General features: G+C 49.0%; 1 protein-coding gene and 1 long non-coding RNA gene across 3 annotated transcripts in view; one reads left to right on the forward strand and one right to left on the reverse strand.

Moving 5' to 3' along the window:
- The window catches only part of LOC140416378 (uncharacterized), a 49,775-nt gene extending 34,626 nt beyond the window's left edge, over positions 1-15,149 (forward strand). Inside the window, exons 3-4 of the long non-coding RNA XR_011944776.1 lie at positions 13,294-13,458; positions 14,980-15,149. This is a non-coding gene — a long non-coding RNA (uncharacterized lncRNA). The remainder of the gene's footprint in view (positions 1-13,293; positions 13,459-14,979) is intronic.
- The window catches only part of LOC140416342 (calcipressin-3-like), a 353,570-nt gene that overhangs the window by 173,582 nt on the left and 158,246 nt on the right, over positions 1-21,742 (reverse strand). The gene's annotated exons all lie outside the window — the stretch shown is intronic.

Here is a 21,742-nt window from a genome sequence, read left to right on the forward strand (position 1 = left end):
CGGGGTGGATAAAGCTCTCCGTGCTCCCGGAGTCGACCAGGCATGGTGTCTCGTGCCCGTTTATCAGCACCGTTGTCGTCGTCGTCTGGAGCGTCCGGGGCCGTGCTTGGTCCAGCGTCATTGAAGCCAGACGTGGTTGTAATGGTTGAGCGTCTTCTTCGCACCCTGTGGAGCCGTCGACACTGGGGTCCGTTGTTGCCGTCCAAGATAGCATCGGGGGTGAACAAGATGGCTGCCCCCATGCATCGCACATGGCTGGGGGGGTCACAGGATGGCGGCGGGGGTGGACAAAAAGGCCCCCCCCCATGCGTCGCACAGGTCTGGGGTGGTCCAAGATGGCGGCGCCCTTCCTCCCCTCGTGGTGGCCGGGACCCAAAATGGCGGCGCCTGCGGGTCGCACATGGGATGCTGGGGGGGTTGGGGAGCGTTAGGAACGCGCAGGGCTCCCTCTTCTCTGGGGACAGCGGTGGCCGGGACGCAAAGTGGTAGCGCCGGCGGGTCATACATGGGGCGCGGGGGGGGGGGGGCGTTGGGGAGCGTAAACGGCGTGCAGGGCTCCCTGTTCTCCGGGGAGAGCGGTGGTCGGGACCCAGAGTGGTAGCGCCGGTGGGTCATACATGGGGCGCTGGGGGGGTTGGGGAGCGTAAACGGCGTGCAGGGCTCGCTGTTCTCCCGGGACAGCGGCGACCTCGCGGGACCGGCACACAGCCGCGAAATGGCCCTTTTTCCCGCAGCTCTTACAGATCGCTGCGCGGGCCGGGCAGCGCTGCCGGGGGTGTTTCGCCTGGCCGCAGAAATAGCAGCGGGCTCCCCCGGTGCGACTTGGCGTTTGAACCGCGGAAGCCTGTGGGGTGTCCGGGGGGGGGGGGTGGGTTTGTCGCGACGGGTGCGTACGGAGCCCAATGGGCTGCCGCGCGGTCGGGGCCGTAGGCGCGGGTATTTCGCGCGGCCACGTCTAGGGAGGCGGCTAGGGCCCGTGCCTCTGAGAGTCCTAGCGACTCTTTTTCTAGAAGTCTTTGGCGGATTTGGGAGGAGTTCATACCTGCCACTAAAGCATCGCGCATTAACATGTCCGTGTGTTCATTTGCGTTCACCGGCGGGCAGCTGTAGGCCCGTCCCAAAATTAGTAGCGCGGCGTAGAATTCATCTATCGATTCTCCGGGACTTTGCCGTCTCGTTGCGAGTTGATAGCGAGCATAGATCTGGTTTACTGGGCGAACATAGAGACTTTTTAGTGCTGCGAACGCCGTCTGGAAATCCCCTGCGTCTTCGATGAGGGAGAAAATCTCCGTGCTTAACCTCGAGTGCAGGACCTGTAGATTTTGGTCTTCTGTGACCCGGCCGGTGGCCGTTCTGAGGTAGGCCTCGAAACAAGTCTGCCAGTGCTTGAAAGCTGCTGCTGCGTTCACTGCGTTGGGGCTGATCCTCAGGCATTCCGGGATGATCCTGAGCTCCATAGTCCTTTAGTCACGCTTAATAAATTGTAGCGCACAAAGACTCCGAGAGACGAATAGAGTGAAGTCGATGAGGCTTTATTAAGCGTGACTGTTCCCCCGCAGTTCAGTAGTAGACTGCCTGCGGGGGAGGACTCCTGGTACTTATACTCCACCTTCAGGGCGGAGCTAGAGGTCAACGTCCAACCAGGACCCGGGATCTGTCAGCCAATGACATCACGGCTTCACAGTCCCACATGACCCCTAATGCATACTACCACAGACCCAAAGGCATAATAAATGTTGACAGCCTGGACTCCTGGTTGAGGCATATTTACCAAAACTTGCTATTTGTGTCAAGTTTGGTGAAAAGCACATTATTGCTACATTTTGCTAAGCTATCTACACAGAGGACATTGGATGCATTTTTCTCAGAACTGCTTTGTTGAATTGAGTGATTTCTATGCAATGTCTGAGCTGACCATTCGACTTGGGAACTATTACGAGACCTGAACACCGCCTGTTTGGCTCCATGACATGTGATACGACACCTCGAGGTAACATTCTGTTGAGTTCCTCTTCAACTTTTGCCAGCATTGGGTGTGGTACCGTCCTGGGAGTGGATAGACATACAGGCTTGCATTTCAAAGCAACGTAATATGATATTCATCCTTAAGCTGAAAGAGCTGTGGGATTCTTGGTAGAATACTGTCCTGGTGTCATGTCGTCGGACTTTTGTCTATGCTTTTCAGAAGACCCAGTTGTATTCAGCCTATTCTGCTCAATACTGATGTGAATGATTGTGCAAGATTTAAAGGATCTCTGTAATCTGCTGACCCTGTATGAACGGTAGTGGTTATCGCCCTTTTACATGAAGATCCATCCACATTGACCTTGCAATTCGGTGCTTGATGGTTGAATGGTTAATCATTTGAGTCATTCCAAATGATCACCAGTACTGTAGTGCCGCCTCTGGTATCAATTTGAAGTCAGTTTTAAAGCCCTTGGGTGGAATTTTCAGGCTCCATTCACCAGCAGGATCTTCCAGTCCCACCAAAGTCAATGGGCGTTTGGCTGGCTCACCGCATATGTCACGGCAGAAGCTGCTGCGACAGTTCCGAAAATTTCTGGCCTTTAACTTCGAAAGTAACTGACCAAAAATGTTATTCTTGATCCTTTACTTTTAAGAAATCCGTATTCTCATATCTTTGCTTGTTCCCAATTTCCTAAATTGTCTGTGTTTCTTAGGCATTCTGTTACTCCCCTCCTTTAATGGCATTTTTAGTTTTATAGAACTGCTTGAAGGGTCATAGAGTCATAGAATCCCTGCAATGCAGAAGAAGGCCATTTGGCCCATCGAGTCTGCACTGGCCTTTCAAAAGAGCACTCTACCTAGGCCCACCCTATCCCTGTAACCCCACCCAACTCTTGGACACTTAGGGACAAGTTAGGATGGCAAATCCAACTAACCTGCGCATCCTTGGACTGTGGGAGGAAACTAGCGCACCCGGAGGAAACTCATGCAGACACGGGGAGAATGTGCAGACTCCATACAGATGGTCGCCTGAGGCTGGAATCAAAACCGGGTCCCTGATGTTCTGAAACAGCAGTGCTAACCATTGTGTTGTTGCGCACTGGAAACACTCTGCGCCTCCCTGCTGGGTAATCCAACCCTCTGTGCTGCTTTTCAGTGCCGCAGATTGGGCACCTGTAGATGGCTGCTGTCGGGCTTTCTGCCCTTTTACCCATTTAGGCAGGCTTTTGAGTGAAGGCGGATGCCGCTTTGGATCTTACCCAGTTAACAGACCTGTCTGAAGCCATGGTATTTCCACGGATTATAGCATGATTTTATTCCCCGAGTTCAGGCTGTCGAGCGTATTGAATCGCTTGTGAGGTTCAAGTGTTAGGTTGCCTTTAGTATGTAAAACACCTGACAGCTTTTCGTCATGGACTCCAACAACAATGACGTTATGAATGAGTTCAACTTTCAATACATTATACTGCATCAACTGGCTAGCCCAAATAGTTCTATTAGGAACAATTTGCCAGATTCCCCCGGTCGTTGGAATCTCTGGTTGAATCGCGCTTTGTTTTGGGCTGAAGTATGCATTGTACACTTTTACAAAATCTGCAGAGGTCTCTTCTACCCTCTTGTCTCAGAAGGACATTGTCGGCAACAGGCCCCCCACTGAATAGAGGAACAAACTAACCTGGTGCTTCTGCTCTTTGGCATGCAAACCCAACGCTGCTTGAAATCTCAGGAAGTGCTTTTTCCACAACTCCCTGGCCACCCTGTGGACCTTTTGTGTTTCAAATGGCTGCAGAAGGGGCAGAGTCTCCTCAACTGCTGCTGATGTACTTAGTGTACCTCTCACTAAGATAAGTCTTCTGACTCTTCCTTTGAAGAAGTCCTCTTCCGATTTCTCGGTCAATGGTACCAAATCATTTCTGGATCCATATCACCACTGCTGCTCCCATGGTTTGTGGTTTGGTTTCCATGGTGAATAATATTTGATTCTCTCTTCAGGTAACTTGTGGCCTAATCTATATTGGGAAGGTTTCCCACTACTCATGAGTGACTTAGGTTCAACTCAGGTAGGTTTCTGCAAAAAAAATATTTAATTTATACAAGTACATATTAACCTTCCTGGTAAGTACATCTCTCATGTACAGACCATTCAATCTTTCTTCAGAGTCACTTGCACATGACTGCTAATGTCACTGTTACATCATGACATATATCACAATCGCATTATCATAAAAATTAGCCCATTACTCTCCATTGAGAACCTTATTTACATATGTAAAAAGCCCAATACCTGCTTCATGTTCGGCTAAAGGATGCCACTTGTTTGCCTTTAACCCACATGGCTGTAGCTGTGTAAAGGCTTCCTGACTGCCATACTGAGGCTTTAGCAGTTTGGGCAGCTGATGAATTTCTAGGCCCTGATCATTAGTTATAACTGATCATTTTTTATTTTGCTCTCTTACATACTCTCAGGTTTTGATACAAAAAGAACAAGATGGCAGGTAATGGTTGACCTATTCCCAAGTTTCTGCAAAACTGAACTTGAACCAATTCCAGAAAAATAACTCCCAAGGATGATGGGTGCTAAATAAGGAACCGGGCTAGGGATGAATTTAAAGTATAATGCTGGTGCAAAACGCAATCAAAGAGGCAAAAGAGATGCTGGACCTAACGATAAAAGGAATAGCGTAGTACTTTACAACACAGAAACAGGCCATTCAGTCCAAATAGTTAATGCCATTGTTTTCACCCCACATGAGCCACCTTCCATCCTACCAATATATATTCCTAATCAAGCTTCTCCTATAAAACATCCATGCTATTCACCTCCTGTACTCTTTGTGGTATTGAGTTCCACATCCTGACTGCTCTTTGGGTAAAGAGATTTCTCCTGAATTCCCTTTTTGCTCACTCGTTTGGATGGTGTCCATGAGTGGAAACTTCTCTACATCTACCTTATTGAACTCCTTCATAACTTGAAAGGTTTCTCATCAAGTCAACTCTCAGCCTTCACGCCGAGGAGTCCCAGACTATCCTGATAGTTACTACCGCGAAACAGTCCAAACCATCCAAAACATTTTCAACAGAAGCTGACTGCTGGTTACTTGTGACTTGCCCATCATAAAAATAATGTCTATCTCTACTTGAGAGCAACAAAATATCAAAGGATCAACTGGACATCATAAAATGGAAAAGAAAGAATTTTTGTTCAATACCATCATTTGGAAAGGATTGTGGCGATGTCTTTCTTTCCTGACTTGTCTTAAACATATGCAGCGGAATTCTGAGTTGGAGGGACCCTCCGGTCCGCTGGCAGAGCACCCAGGCCCGCAGATTTCCCGACAGCGTGCGGTGGCCACAATGGGAAACCCCATTGGCCAGCTGCGGAAACGTAAAATCCCGCTGCCGGGGATGGCGCGCTGCTCAGGAAAAAGCGGCTGGCGGACCCTACCCATGATTTTTGTTCCGATGGTTTGAAACATGGCCAAATTACGCAGCAGGATAGAGTATACACATTCTATTTCTGCAAAAGATAGAAATGTTTTTCAATTTTGCCTGCAAGATCTTGAAACAAACTTCACTGCTGAAAAAAAAATCCAATTTCTCCGAATTCTCAGACAATGGCCTGGATTCTCCACCCCGCAACAGCGGAAAAGTGAATCTCGATCGGGTGAAGACTCGGGCGTCTGCCAAAAATCGAGCTTCGTGCCCATTGCGAAACTGAAAACCATGCTTCAGGGCCCCGCTGGTGGAGGCAGTGCGTTTTGCACCCCGAGCCGGCGGTGACATGCAAAACTGGTATTTGCATTAACGTATCATTACCGGGTGTGATTCAATATGTACCACGTATCAGCAATGCTCCGCCCCTTCGGGCAGAAGTCACATGGGCGCGGTTTACTACAGGTACTTACAAACAGGGACTGGGCGCCATGGCTGCTGAGGGGCAGAAGGTTAGAAAAGTTTGTAAAATTGTTTAAAAACCATTGCGCTTGCTGAGGGGTGGCTGCCGGGTCCAGGGGGAGTAGCAGGGGACAACTTGCTGACATATCAGTGGATTCGGGATGTCTCCTTCGGGATCGGGATGGCCTGGCCCAGACCACCATTGCTGCAGTATTTGTTTTAAAACACACCCATTTGGTACAAGTTTCAGGCCCCTGGCTGCTCACTCTGTTGACTGCTTACTGTGCTCTGTAAATGTTCACAGAGCCTCTGGTCATTTGGGAGCCCATTCAGTCCACCCCTCTGGAAACCCACATACCCCAGCTGACCCATCAATTGGATGGGCGTGGCCAAGCTCAATCAGTGGCACACCAGGTGCTGCCACTCAGTGCACTCATCAGAAACACAGCTCCACTGCAGGGTCAGCAGGGGAATAGCACAGCTCATCTCAAACAAAGGGCACATGCTCCGTGGTGTTTGGCACCCTTCCTGTCACACTGCCTCTCACAGGGCAGAGGCCTCAACAGTTACACTATCAGCTCACCCACACCGCAGGACCACTAGCTGTCTCCAAGCCCTGCCTGTCCACCTGCTCCCATTCATCTTGACCCCGGACAGGTTGTCACAACCTGTGTGTCACACCCAGGACCCACATCACACTGCAGCTAAGTCCCCAGCAGACGCCCACCCCCCTCGCTCAACCCCATCTGTGGGACCTGCCTGCACACAAGCCTCTAAGCATGGAGGCGATTGGTGGCACACCATGACCCTCTCCACTGCACCAACAGGTGCCACCCTACTGGCGGGATAACGTGGCCCACCCAGTGAGGACATCCACAGTGACCCCACTGGGGAGACAGGCCAGGGGCCGCAGAGCCTGTTGCTGACACGGGTTGTTGCAGTCACCGTTACTTGTCGACAGGGACGGGTGGTGAGGTTAGAGGCTCCCCGGTGACGCTCACTGGCAGGGTCAGGGGTGCAGTGTGGTAGCAGTGTGGTAGGCAATATATCGGGGGCGATGGTTGAGGGGTGGGTTTGGAGGGCAGGGGAATGTATGTGGAGGGTGGAGCTGAAGTGCAACTTGGGGTGACCGTTTAGCCTGTTGGAATTGGATGGGCATGGGAATACGTATCTTTGTAACGTGTCTTCTCTTTTCCCCCCTGCAGAGAATGAATTTTGGACTACAGCCAGGAATGATTCCTATCTACCTGACTGCAGCTGCCGTTGTGGATGCACGGCGGCTGCAGATACGGACGCAGTTCGGTGAGGACCCTGCAGAGCAGGAGCCTGCCCCAGAAGAGCAGGGGCCAACCACTGAGGGTCGAGTGCTGGGCATCCAACAGGCCAAGGAGAAGGTGTGAAGCTGCATCAGGCCACGTTTAGAATGGCGGCACCCGTCCTTCGAGGACCTGCCAGACCGCGCATGTCACTGAAGGCTTCGGCTAACCAGGGAGACCGCGCAACATCTGTATCAGATGATGGTGCACCTGGAACCGTGGGGTTATGGAGGAGGACGCCAGCTCCCGGTTGCCGCCAAGGTGTCGATCGCCCTTAAATCTGCCTCGGGATCTTTCCAGGTGCCAAGCGACGACCTCTCAGGGATATCTCAGACATCAGCACACAGGTGCATCCGTGCTGTTATTGGTGGCCAATAGACCCGGACAGCGGACCACATAAATTTCAGTCAGGACCAAGCCCAACAGGACGACTGGGCTGTGGGATTCACCACCACCACTGGCATGCCCCACGTCAATGGGCTAATAGATGGGACACTTGGTCCCCTATGGGCACCGGCTCATGAAGCGGTGCCCTTCATCAACAGGAAGGACTTCCACTCCCTGAATGTGCAGTTGGTGTGCGACCACCGACTGCACAGCATGCACATCTGCACCCAATATCCAGGCAACGTGCACTCGTCGGTTCCCGGCACCTTCAAGGTGCTTCCTCGGGTGAGGGTTTGGCTCCTGGGCGACAAAAGGTATCTGCCCAGTGCGGTGATATGCATCACTGTAAATACACAAAGGGTTAATGTAAATACACTACAACTAAGTAAACACTAGAGGGAGCACCGGAGATGTCATGACATGCAGACATACAGCTAATGAACACAGAGAATAGGACACGACCAATGGGCAGTCAAGACACCCAGAGGTGACACGACCACAAGGGGGCATTACAAAACCCATATATAAAAGGAGAGGGCACATATGCTCTTTCTTTTCCACAGGCGACACTTAGAGAGAAGGACAGGGGGAGATCAGAAGCTTCACACCCACCACATGGCTTAGAGCAGACTGGTTAGTTAGACTGAGTTACTATAGCAAGATTAGCAGGAGAGTCGAACTCATAGAGAACTGTGCTAATGGTTCAATAAATCACATTGAACTTACTTCAAAGTCTGGAGTATCTTTTGGTCAAAGCTGCATCGAGTTGCAGCCTGTGTTATCCCAGAGTACATAACACATCATGGTACCAGTAGTGCCTGTTGAATCCATATAGTTCAACTCAGCAAGCTCCGTGACTACCAGCAAAGCACCCAGGCAAGATAATCGAGATTCCGGTTCCTCAGCAGCTCAGGTACCACGGCAATCTCAGTGCCAACTGGCATGCATTCAAGCAGAGATTTGAGATCTACATGGTAGCATCTGACCTAGATGGCGTGGCCGACGCTGAGAAGATAGATCTTCTTCTCACTATTGCAGGTGAAAGTGCAACAGAAATCTTCAACTCCTTCAAGTACTCCAAAGGACAGGACAAGAGAGACTTCCAGACAGTCCTGGACAAGTTTGAAAATGACGGAAATGAAATGAAAATCACTTATTGTCACAAGTAGGCTTCAAATGAAGTTACTGTGAAAAGCCCCTACTGCGAGGTAAACACAAAAGAAATCGGTAAAACTGGCGCCTATACTCACCACGAGGCAAAGGTAGGCTTGCAGCAGAGGCAAACGGCAGTTTTGATTGGCAGCCATCTTGCGCGAGGAGCCGCACATGTGCAGTTCCCCAGAAGACGCGAACCGGCAAAACAGTGTTTTGCGCAAGTGCGAGAAGCCGCGCATGCGCAGTTGCGCAAAGAGCGCACAGTAAAGGAAAAGTGATCTGCGCATGCGCAATCCATTCCTACGCTCTATGTCACAAGCATCATGACGTCAGAGGCCACGGAACCCGCCCACGTAAAGGGGAAATGTCCGAAAATAGCGAAAAACAGTTTTAAAGCCACAAAACACAATTCGTTCAGCTGGAAACACAGCACAATGTCTGAACTTCGACCAGTAGATGAAAGTACCCTCCAACAAGAAGTTAGCACCGCATTAAGAGATGATTTAGTCCTTGAAGACTACGACTCAGACGGTGATTTCATCATTGGACGTGGCGACCTCAGGACCAAATCCGAACCGCAACGTGATGTGTTGTCCATTGAACCATCCGACACAGTCATGGACGAGTTCTTCGGATTTGAGGATCCTCAGCCCAGCATAGACGACATCCCGATCCATGAGTCCAGGATTCTGCTGCGGCCTGACGCCAAGAGACAGAGAGCGGTACAAGCCCACAGAGAGCGGCCTGACGCCAAGAGACAGAGACAGGTACAAGCCCACAGAGAGCGGCCTCATGCCACACCACTGGTCCACGCACCACGAAGAGTGGTCCACGCACCATGAAGAGTCCCCGACTCCACACAGAGGGTGGTCCACGCACCACGAAGAGTCCCCGATTCCACACAGAGAGTGGTCCACGCACCATGAAGAGCCCCGACTCCACACAGAGGGTGGTCCACGCACCACGAAGAGTCCCCGATTCCACACAGAGAGTGGTCCACGCACCATGAAGAGCCCCGACTCCACACAGAGGGTGGTCCACGCACCACGAAGAGTCCCCGATTCCACACAGAGAGTGGTCCACGCACCATGAAGAGCCCCGACTCCGCACAGAAAGCTATGAAAGACTCCACAGCGAGACCACTGCACAAATCTGTTGAGAGTGCACAGATCGACTCCACTGCATGACTCCTCACAGGGAACGATGCAGACTCCACAGAGAGAGCGATACAAGCCTTCACAGCGAGCTCGTTGACAGACTCCATGATGGAAGCAACGCAAGACTCCAGAGCGCAGTCCTTGCATGAACAAGACCATGAAGATCTAACAACCTTATCTGAGCAACCAGCAGCAGAAGATGCAAGTCTGCCATGCTCAAGTGCACAGCAAGATGACTATGACAGTGTACCACGCTCACGCGAACAACAAAAAGACTATGACTGTCTACCCAGGTTATTTGAGCCACCAGAAGAAGACTCTGACAGTCTACCCAGCTCATCTAACCAACAAGAAGACACTGAAGGTCTACCCACTGTATGTGCGACAAGTGACAAAGGCTTCACAATTCCCATCCAAGATGTGCGGCATCTCAGCGAGACTGACAGATGTCAGCTAGTATGTAGAGGCACTCGACAATCAAAGTGAGGCTACTAGTGACTCCAGTGACACCACATTAATTCAAACCTCATCCATTCGAGTCTCTCCACAAGAACCTGAAATGACTCCAGACGGGGAGCATCAAGAAACCAAAGGTGATTCAGGTGAACCAGAAAGAGTTCCAGATGGGGAGAATCGACAAGCCAAAGATGATTCAAGTGAACTGGACATGACTCCAGACGGGGAGCGCCGAGGAATCAGAGACGGCACGCTCAATGAAACACCAGATGCCACAAAGGACACTGACACAAGTAACTTTGTGAAAGGCTCGAATTCTCCACTCGGAATGGTCATTGAGCGCAACAAACACAACAACAAAACCTACAAAAACAACACAGACAACAACAAGAAGCGTACCAAAGGCACCGATGTCAACAACAAGCACGACAAAACCAACAATACTGGAACAACGACTGGTACGACATGGTACAACTCTGCAAATGCAGGACACTGTGACAGCACAGCTCAAGACAATGGCAAGTGTGCAGACATACCATGGCATGATAACTCATCTTACACATTCACGTTTGCTATACTACAAATAAGCAGACCAGCTTTCAAGGCAGCTGACATACGGCATCAATACCGTAAACACAGACACCAGTCCAGGTCAGACAGGAAAGATGACATCACGAATCGCTACCACAAGCATCGGAAAAAAAAAGAGTCCATCTCAAACAACAAAGTGATTTGACCATTTGAACACCTCCTGATGACTTCTTGGTTCCTTAAGCACAGGGACACTGATGGTGTTCACAACGAAATGACAATATCAACATCGACACTTCAATAACAAAACAAGAAAGCCACTCGACCATATAAATTCATGAACTTTGGACTCATAAATATTATTTGGTATCGTATAATCATCACTGTCATCATGATTTGTACATGTCATCACTTATCTACCTATTTTGTTCAATTTTCTTTCACATTGTACAGAAAATATGTAACACGATAAAAGGTGGATGTGGTGATATGCATCACTGTAAATACACAAGGGGTTAATGTAAATACACTACAACTAAGTAAACACTAGAGGGAGCACCGGAGATGTCATGACATGCAGACATCTAATGAACACATAGAATAGGACACGACCAATGGGCAGTCAAGACACCCAGAGGTGACACTACCACAAGGGGGCATTACAAAACCATATATAAAAGGACAGGGCACACATGCTCTGTCTCTTTCCACAGGCGACACTTAGAAGGACAGGGGCAGATCAGAAGCATCACACCCACCACGTGCCTTAGAGCAGACTGGTTAGTTAGACTGAGTTACTATAGCAAGATCAGCAGGAGAGTCGAACTCACAGACAACTGTGCTAATGGTTCAATAAATCACATTGATCTTACTTCAAAGTCTGGTGTATCTTTTGGTCAAAGCTGCATCGAGTTGCAGCCTGTGTTATCCCAGAGTACATAATACATCACTCAGGTCATGGATAATGATGCCAGTCCAGAGGCCTCAGACCGAGACAGGGAACCGCTATCACAATGTTGCAACAGGAATGCAGCAACCAGGAGCATCATTGAGCGGTGCATCAGCTTCCTGAAGATGTTCTTCAAATGCCTGGAACGCTCTGATGGGGCTCTCCAATATAGCCCTATAAGGTCTCGCACATCGTGGTGGCCTGCTGCGTCCTGCACAACATCGCGCAGCAGAGAGGGGACAACATGCTTTGGAATAGGAGGAGGAAGAACATTTTCAGGATCATATTCCAATGTCCGCTCGGGTCATCCTTGCATGTCTGCTGTCATTCCATCTCACAGGCTCATATATCCTCTGGGGAGGTGGGGTTTGTGATGGTGGGGTTGGGGGGGGGGGGGGGGAGGGGGGGAGGAAAGTGCGGTAATGGGGATGGTGAGCGATGATGGGTAAGTTGTCCTATTCCTGGCCCTGTTACTGCCGCCTCTGAGGGTGAGCCTAGGTGGAACATCAGAGTGTCCTGGGGTCCCTATCCCGTGCCATCCTCCAACACCCACACCCCACAGCACTAACCCCTTACACCCCCCACCAGAAACACCCTCTATATCCAGCACAGCCCGTCCCTCATACCCTTCAGAGGATTAAGCCAAGTCGAAATTTCAGTGCAAATGTATTTTATTGTGTCTATGCACTTTATGACCCCTAATTCAAACCCATGCTGCACCCATGCCAACTTAACTGGTGTCTAACTTCTTAAACATACATGCTCTACTGTTCCTTCTACGTGTTTTGCCAGACATGGTGAGATCTTGGGAAGGAGTGGTCTAGGAGAGAGGGGGACTCACCTGCTATAGGGACATCACCATGCATTAAGGGCTCCCTGATTGACCCATGTCTATCACTGCCTGGGGAATCGTCCTCTCTCCCCTCTCCCTGGCTAACTCCATCACCCTGTGCTCAGCAGCAGTCAGGAACCATAGGTATGAGGGATGGGAGTGATGCCAGTGCTCAGAGGTGGTGACTCACCCAAGCTGCCCTAAGGAGATTAAGAGTGGTCCTGGAAGTGAAATCTCCAGCCTAGGATCTAGAAGGTGTACCTTTTCTGTATTTCATTTGTTCACTGGCATGTAACTAACACATCATTGTTCCATTTGAAATAAATCTCAGTGTGATCCATGCTAACTATGGTGCTCCCCTTCATATAGGATCACTAATTTACACAGCATTGCATAAGGCAATTTGACCCATTGTGTTTATTCAGCCCTTTTGAAAGAACTATCCAATTAGTCACACTTACTCCCCTGCAAATTCTTCCTCTACAATTTTCCAATTTCTTTTTGAAAGATGCTTTTGAATGCACTTCCACCATCCAGCATTTCCTGCCAAATCAGAACAACTCGCTGTGTAAGAGATGTTTCTCTCATGTCACCCTGACTTATTTTGCCACTTACAGAAACTAATAAAATTTGGTCTCTTTTTTCTAGCTATGAGGCTTTGTAACAGTGGGCAAAATTCTCTGGTGCCCGCTGCTTGTAGTGGGGTTCCTGATACAGCAGAGAATCGGACGACAGGGGTAAAAACGGGGTCAGCGCTTGGGTGCTCCTAACAGAGGTGTTTTCTCTATCTGAGCCAGCAGATGTATTGCCCAGGTGAGTGTCCAGACAGGTTTCTCTTTTCTGTGGATTCTTGATAGGTTTCTTTTATGGGGGTCTCTTTTCTTGGTGGTCTGTGGGGGAGGTCCCCCTATTTAGGGGGTCTCCCTATTCAGGGGGTCTCTAGGGGGTTTCACCTTATTTCGGGAGTCTCTATAGAGGGAGTCTCCCTATCCAGGGTCCCTGAGGGGAGACTAGGGGTCTCCTTAGAAATGTCCTTTTAATGTATCAATTACCTTTGGGCTCAATCTTCCTTGAATAATTCTACAAAACCAGCTGCAGCAGAATGACTGGATGACTAGTTATTAACTGGCCCAAAACTCTTCTTAAAAACTCTGAGCAACTGACTAATTATTTCAACTTAGCTCCTGCTTGCCACTTTTCCAAGCATCCGGTTCCCTGAGCCTCCCACCCACCAGCACTCCCACTCCCCAACTCTCTTCTTCATTGCTTCCCACCTTGCTTATAACTTCCTTCCCTGGCCCACGTCCTCACCTTTTCCCTCTCTGACTCCCCTCCTCTCTACTTGCATCGCCGACCCTTCTGCTCTCCACTTCCCTCCATGACCCTCCTACTCTTCACTTTCCTTTCCAACCTTCCTTCTCCGCACTTCCCTCCATGACCCTCCTACTCTCCACTTTCCTTTCCAATCTTCCTTCTCCTCACTTCCGTCCCTGACCCTCCTGCTCTCAACTCCCTCTGCAACACTTCTGTATCCTACTTCTCTCCCCTGATCCTCACGTTTGCAGTTTCGCCTCAGGATACTGCTCCTTCCACTTGTCAATTCCTTCCTGAATCCTCCCTCTCAGCACCTCCTTCCTCAACCCTCCAACTCACTGTCTCCCTCCAGAGAATTCAGATTACAGGCCTGGCTGGAACCGGAGTGACAGTGAGGGCGGTTATGCTGTAGTCTTCCAGCGTTTGAGCAGTGATGGTGGCAAGGGCAAGATAAGTGTTGGGCTGGAGATGTCAGGTTGGGGGGGGGGGGAGGGGGGGATTGGTGAGATTTGTTAGGGAGTGAGGGAGGGGATGGAGAGAGTCATCAGAGGGTAGAGGTGAGTGTTTGGGAGTGAGGTCCAGCACTTTAATAATGAGGCCCAGCAGTTTGGTGATGTGGCCAAAGCCCCCAAGACTTCAATACTTTGGGGGAGAGAGGGTGGAAAGTATAGATCCTGAGATTGGGAATGGTGATATAAGCCAGAGACAGGGGGAAGGAGAGGAGAGTGTCATCAGTGGGGGGTGGGGGGGGGGGGGGGGTATGGTGGTTGGGCTACTGGGAGGAGGGAAGGGAGGGAAGAAGGGAACCACCTGAACATGCTGAGGTGGGGAGGGAGGAGAGGCACCACAGATGCTGAGACCCAGGCTGATCCCAGGATGGTAATGAATGAATGAATGAGTTGAGATCTAATGGAGATGCTCTCAGGCATGTGTAGTGGGAAGAAGTTCTGGACTAAATGAAAAAACTGATTAAAATCATTATTACTTAAGTATTCTATTTCCTTGTATTTTTCAATGCAGGTTGCTGAGCGTATTTGATAGCTTCGAGCAGAATTAAGGAGATGTGGTGTCATCAAGGTATTATCGCTGCACTTGTAATCCAGACTCAGGGTAATGCTCTGGGCACTTGGGTTAGAATCCCACCATGGTAAAATTTGAATTTAATAAAAATATAGAATTTAAAAGTCTAATGATGATCATAAAACCATCGTTGATTTTCATAAAAGCCCACCTGGCTCAGTAAAGTACTTTATGGAAGGAAATCAGCCATCCTTACCTGGTCTGGCCTACATATCCACTCCAGATCCACAGCAATATCGTTGACTCTTAAATGCCCTCTGAAATGGCCCAGCAAGCCACTCTGTTGTGTCAGACCGCTAAAAATTCTAAAAGGAATGAAACTGAACAGCCAACCTGGCATAGACCTAGACACCGGAAAAGACAACGGCAAACTCAGTCCTGGCCGCCCTGCAAAGTCCTCCCTACACACAGCTGGGGGCTTGTAACATAATTGTGAGAGCTGTCGCTCAGACTAGTCAAGCTACAAACTGACACAGTCACGGAATCATACTACAATGTCCCAGACACCACCATCACCATCCCTGAGTATGTTCTGTTCCACCAGCAGGACAGATCCAGCAGAGGTGTTAACAAAGTAGCATACAGTCAGTCAGGAGTTGTCCTGGGAGTCTTCAATATCGGCTCCAGTATGCATTACATCTCATAGCATCAGATCAAACATGGGCAAGGAAACCTGCTGATAACCACCTATTGCCCCCCCCCCCCCCCCCCTCACCCACCCTGCACAGTTGATGAATCAGTACTACCTCATGTTGTACACCACTTGGAGGAAGCACAGAGAGTGATAAGGGTGGTTGACTTCAATGTCCGTCACCAAGAGTATCTCGGTAGCACCACTACAGACCGAGGTGGCTGAGTCCAAAAGGACATAATTGTGAGACTGGGTCTGCAGCAGGTGGTGAAGGAACCAACAAGAGGGAAAAACATTCTTCACCTCATCTTCACCAACCTGCTTACCATCGATGCATCTGTCCATGACAGTATCGGTAGGAGTGGCCATCGCACAGTCCTTGTGAAGAAAAAGTCCTGTCTTCACATTGAGGACACCCTCAACTGTGTTGTGTGGCACTACCATTGTGCTACATGGGATACATTTCAAACAGATCTAGCATCTAGAAAGTGGGCATCCATAAGGTGTTTTGGGCCATACGCAGCAGCAGAATTATACACAATCACAATCTGTATCTCATGGCCCTGCAGATCCCCTATTCTACTATCACCACCAAGACAGGAGAGCAATCCTACTTCAATGAAGGGTGAGGAGGACATGCCAGGACCAATGCCAAGCATACCTGAAAATGAGGTGTCAACTTGGTGAAGCTACAACACAGCACTACTTGCATGCCAAACAGCATAACATCAAGTGATAAGAGCTAAGCCATCATACAATGAATAGATCATATCTAAGTTCTGCATCCTGCCATATCCAGAACCAAATGGTGGTGGACAATTAAACAATACACTAGAGGAAGAGACTCCATAAACATCCCCATCATTAATGATGGTGGAGTCAAGCTTATCAGTGCAAAAGATATGTGGAAGCATTCACAACAATCAACCAGATATGTAGAGTTGATGATCCATCTAGGCCTCCTCGAGAGGTCCCCAGCATCAGAGATGTCAATCTTCAGCCAAAATTATTCACTTCATGTGACATTAAAAAAAATAGCTGAAGGCACTAAATACTGCAAAGGGTATAGGCCCTGACAATATTTCAGCAATGGTACTGAAAACATGTTGTGCTCCTAGCCAAGCTCTTCCACTACAGCTACAACACTGGCACCTACCCAGCATTGTGGAAAATTGACCAGGTATGTCCTGCACACAGAAAGCAGGACAAATCCAACCCTGTCGATTACCACACCATCAATCATGAGTAAAGTGATGGAAGGAGCCATCAGCTGTGCTATCATGCGGCACCTGTGTCTGTTAGTTGGAGTCATATCTAGCACAATGGAAGATGGTTGCAATTGTTGGAGGTCAATCATCTCAGTTCCAGGACACCATTGCATGGAGTTCCTTGGGGTAGTGTCCTAGGCCCAACCATCTTCAGCTGCTTAATCAATGACTTTCCCTCCATCATAAGGTCAGAAGTGGTGATGTTTGCCGATGCTAGAATCATAGAATTTACAGTGCAGAAGGAGGCCATTCACCCCATCGTATCTGCACCAGCCCTTGGAAAGAACACCCTACCTAAGTCCCACACCTCCATCCTATCCCCCTTTATCCCCGTAACCCAGTAACCCCACCTAACCTTTTTGGACACTAAGGGCAATTTAGAACAGGCAATCCACCTAACCTATGGGAGGAAGCCGGAGCACCCAGAGGAAACCCGCGCACACATGGAGAGAACGTGCAGCCTCCACACAGACATGGACCCAAGCCGGGAATCGAACTTGGGACCCTGGAGCTGTGAAGCAACTGTGCTAATCATTATGCTACCTATGCTGTGCTGCACAGTGATGGTTGCACCAGTGGATGTTCACCGGTGATTGCACAATGCTCAGCACCATTCAGTCCATGCCCAAATGCAGCAAGACTTGGACTGACAAGTGGCATGTAACATACGTGCTAGGAGATGACCATCGCCAACAAGTGAGAATCTAATCATTGTCCTTTGACATTCAGTGGCATTACCATGACTAACCCTCCAGTATCAAGATCCTTGGGGTTGACCATTAACTTGAAACTGAACTGGATTAGCCATATAAATGCCATGGCAAAAGAGCAGGTCAGAAGTGATGCATCCTGCAGCATGCAACTCAGCCCCTGACTCCCTAAAGCTTGTTCAAAATCTCCAAGGCACAAGTCAGGAGTATATGGAATACTTTCCATTTGCTTGGATGAATGCAGCTCCAACAAAACTCATGGCTTGACCACGATTGATTTTCACCCCATCCACAAACATTCACTCCCTCCTCAACCGACGCACAGTGGCAGCAGTGTGTACGTTCGACAAGATGCACTGCTGGAAGCCACCAGTTTCCTTAGACAGCAGCTTCCAAAGTTACAACCATTACCATCTAGAAGGACCAGGGCAGCAAATACCTGAGAAAACCATCACCTGGAAATTCCCCTCCAAGTCACCCACCATCCTGACTTGGAAATATATTGACGTTCCTTCACTGTCATTGCGTCAAACCATGGAACACCCTCCCTAACGGCACTGTGGGTGTACCTACACCACATGGACTGCAGCAGTTCAAGAAGGCAGCTGTGGTCCTACCCTATGTTAGCTCCTGGCCAAGCATTGTCTTGATTTTAAAATTCTCATGCTTGTTTTCAAATCCCTCCATGGCCTCACCATCACCATCTCTGCAATCTCCTGCAGTCCCACAAGCCTCTGAAATATCTGCATTCCTCGAGTTCTGGCCTCTCATGCATGCTCAATTTTACTGGTTTTACCATTGGTGGTTATGTCTTCTGTTACCTCGGGACTAAACGCTGGACTACATCTCCCTGCCTCTCAACCTCACTTCCCTCTTTTAAGAGACTCCTTACAACTTACTCCTCTGACCAAGCTTTTGGTTATCCAACTTACGATGGCTGAGTCATACTTTATATTGTAATGCTCCTGCAGAGCAACTTGGAGTGTTTTATTACATTAAAGATGCAATGGAAGTTGTTGTGAGGCAACTTAGATTGATATCTTGCATTCTTGCAATCATTGTCCTGCCATTAAAGTTAAAACCGAGATAGTAAATGTTAACTGAATGTGACTGAATTCTGGCCAGCTGTGAAATAAAAAAACAAGGTTCACCTGAATACGTTTCTTGAAAAATATCACAAGAATTCTCAGGGAAAATGATGCTTCAAAGTGTTGTTCATACGGCAATTTAGTGATTTACACAATAAAAAGCATGAGTATATGTCAGTACCAGTCATTTATTGAGGACACATAAAGATGAGGAAAGATTTGAAGTCTCTTCTGCTGGAAATTTTTGTAACAAATTGCTTGTACTTGAGATAGTCTTCACAATATAGAACTGTGGAACAGGAAAAGCACAGTTTGCCCGAGGAGTTGGGAGATAATTTCAACACTTGTTGTCCGTGGCCGTGCATGGCGGAGGCCCTTCGCAGACCTGGCCCGCGAAATAGTGCCTCCCCTTTGGCCGGCTCACGCATCCTGGACCAACCCCCCACAGTGCCCCCAGCCCCTAATAAATGTTCACAAGTGTAGAGCAGGCAGGCTATTAAAGGGACATAGGTCTGTAATCAAATACTTGGGTGGCAAAGGAAGTGTATTGTGTGGACTTGGGAAGTTACCCAGCAAAATGCATTGGCACAAAGTAGGTCAGATATGACAAATGAAATGCATGTGGCCAGCAACCACAAGCAGCTTACATTCAATATGATTCGGGGGGGATTCAACATCGCCTAGAGGAAATACCCAAGCTTACAACTGTTCACAGGCAAATGACAGAAAAGCTTCAGAAGAAGGTCAGATGTTTGATCAGAGGAACAAGGAAGAAACTGGAATAAAAACAAGAAGTGTGGTCAGGCAACATCTGCGGAGAGAGAAAGAGAGTTAATGTTTCAGGTTGATGATCTATCAGGCGGGACTCTCCATTCCCCCAGCAGCATGTCTCTCAGTTATGCGTTGTTCGCTGGCGGTGGGATTCTCAATGTCTCAATTGTCAATGGGATTTTCCATTAAGCCCCCCCCCACACCGCCAGGAAACCTGCAGGCTGGGGTGCGTTGTCAACGGAAAAAACAAATCCCAATGGCCGGAGAATTCTGGCCATCATCACAACTTGCTTTCGAGAGAACTGGAAACAGAACAGCTACAGATATTAAAGGTAAAGTGGGAAGAGGTCTGGGCGCAGTGTTTAATTCAGGATTTAACATTAAAAGTTAGTTTAGTATAAGTTGGAAGATGTTGCGTTACAACTGTGTGGTGCCTTGGTCAGCGCTCAGCTTGAATATTGTGTTTGGTTTTGGTCAGCAGGAGGTAAGTGAAAGATTTAAGTCATTGTGGCAATGTAGAAAACACCAGGAAAAAAAAAAGTCTGCGCCCTCACATCCAAGAATCGGGGGTTGGATTCTCCGATTCTGGGACTGGCGTGGGAACAGTGGCGTTTTACGCCAGAAACAATGGCGTAAATCAGCCACCTATTCCTCACTTTGCTGGGGCTAGCATGCCAGCAGCATAGAGCACATGGCTCTAGCTGCCGATATGGCCCAGAGAATTGCCAGGTCCGTGGCCGTGCATGGCAGAGGCCCTTCGCAGACCTGACCCGCGAAATAGTGCCTCCCCTTTGGCCGGCTCACGCATCCTGGACCAACCCCCCACAGTGCCCCCAGCCCCTAATAAAGTACCCCCCGGCCCGCGGATCGGCCCTCCCCCGACTGTTCCGGCGCTGGACTGAGTTTGCAGCCGCCATGCCGAGTTCCCGAAGGATGACACCACACACGACCGACGCCGTAGGGAACTCGGTCAGTCAGGGGTGGAGCATCGGAGGACGGGCCTGAGTAAATGTCCTGAGGCCGTCGATACGCGGTGCATTTTCCGAGTACGCCGCTTTGGGGGGGGCGGAGCATCATGAAAGCGGCACCGCCCCAGACTTGGTTGGGAACTGTGATTGTCCGGCCGATCGCCGAACCCGATTTCGGCGTTGACGACCGGAGAATCCAGCCCCCGGTTACGAGGAAAGATGGGAGAAATTGGAATTTAATCTTGAAAGGAGGAATCTCAAGGAACAAGCAAATGAAATGAGATATTAAAAACATTTAAAAAATTAATCTGGAAGTTTTTTAATATATGTCATTCACTGAAAAAAATAAAGTAAGTTACAACTGGCGAAAGTAATATTAGGACAGGCGTCAGGAGCTGCTTCTAGTTGGAATAGGAGATTTTTTAAAAAGCCTTCGGCTTATTCAAGAGACAGTAAGAAGTCTTACAACACCAGGTTAAAGTCCAACAGGTTTGTTTCGAATCACTAGCTTTCGGAGCGCAGCTCCTTCCTCAGGAGATATTACCAAGAAGGCAATGTTTTTAAAACTTGAAACGTGGTCGAATGGCCCCTCTCATCTGTAACAATCTTATCAACTTGAACAACGAAACTGTACATAAAGATGAAATGGAAAAGAACAAATACTGCAAACCTAAAACGGAAGAGGCGACAAATAAACAGGTAAAACAGCACCTGAAAGAGAAAAAAGGAAAGAGATACTTGCCTTTGTGCAGCATCTTTCACAACCACAGAACATCCCAAAGCATTTTGCAGCCAATGAAGGATTTTGAGGAGCGCTCACTGTTGTACTGTCGGAAATACAGCAGCCGATCTGCACACAGCAAATTCCAACAAATAGCAATTTAATAACGGCCAGCCAATTTATTTTCCGATTGAGGAATCGATTTTAGCCAGGCCAGCAAGGGTAACTCTCCCACAAGAGGGCTGCACTGAATCTTTTAAGTCCACCTGCGAGGGCAGATGGGGCCTGGGTTTAACATCTCATTCAAAGAGACTGCGGGGTGCTCGCTCAGTACTGCTCTGAAATATCAGCCTTGGGTTTTGTGCTCAGGTCCTGGAGCAGGACTAGAACCCAGGACCTGCTAACTCACAGGCAAAGATGCTCCCCACCAGGTTTTTATTGGGGATTGGGGGGAGCATGAAATTGAAGGAGCGGGATTCCATCCCGGTTCTCGCCCGACCTGACCACAAGGCGATTTTATGTTGGGGTAGGCAAGGCCTCAGATTG

This window comes from Scyliorhinus torazame, chromosome 1 (genome assembly GCF_047496885.1).
Source record: "Scyliorhinus torazame isolate Kashiwa2021f chromosome 1, sScyTor2.1, whole genome shotgun sequence".
Taxonomy (NCBI): Eukaryota; Metazoa; Chordata; class Chondrichthyes; order Carcharhiniformes; family Scyliorhinidae; genus Scyliorhinus; species Scyliorhinus torazame.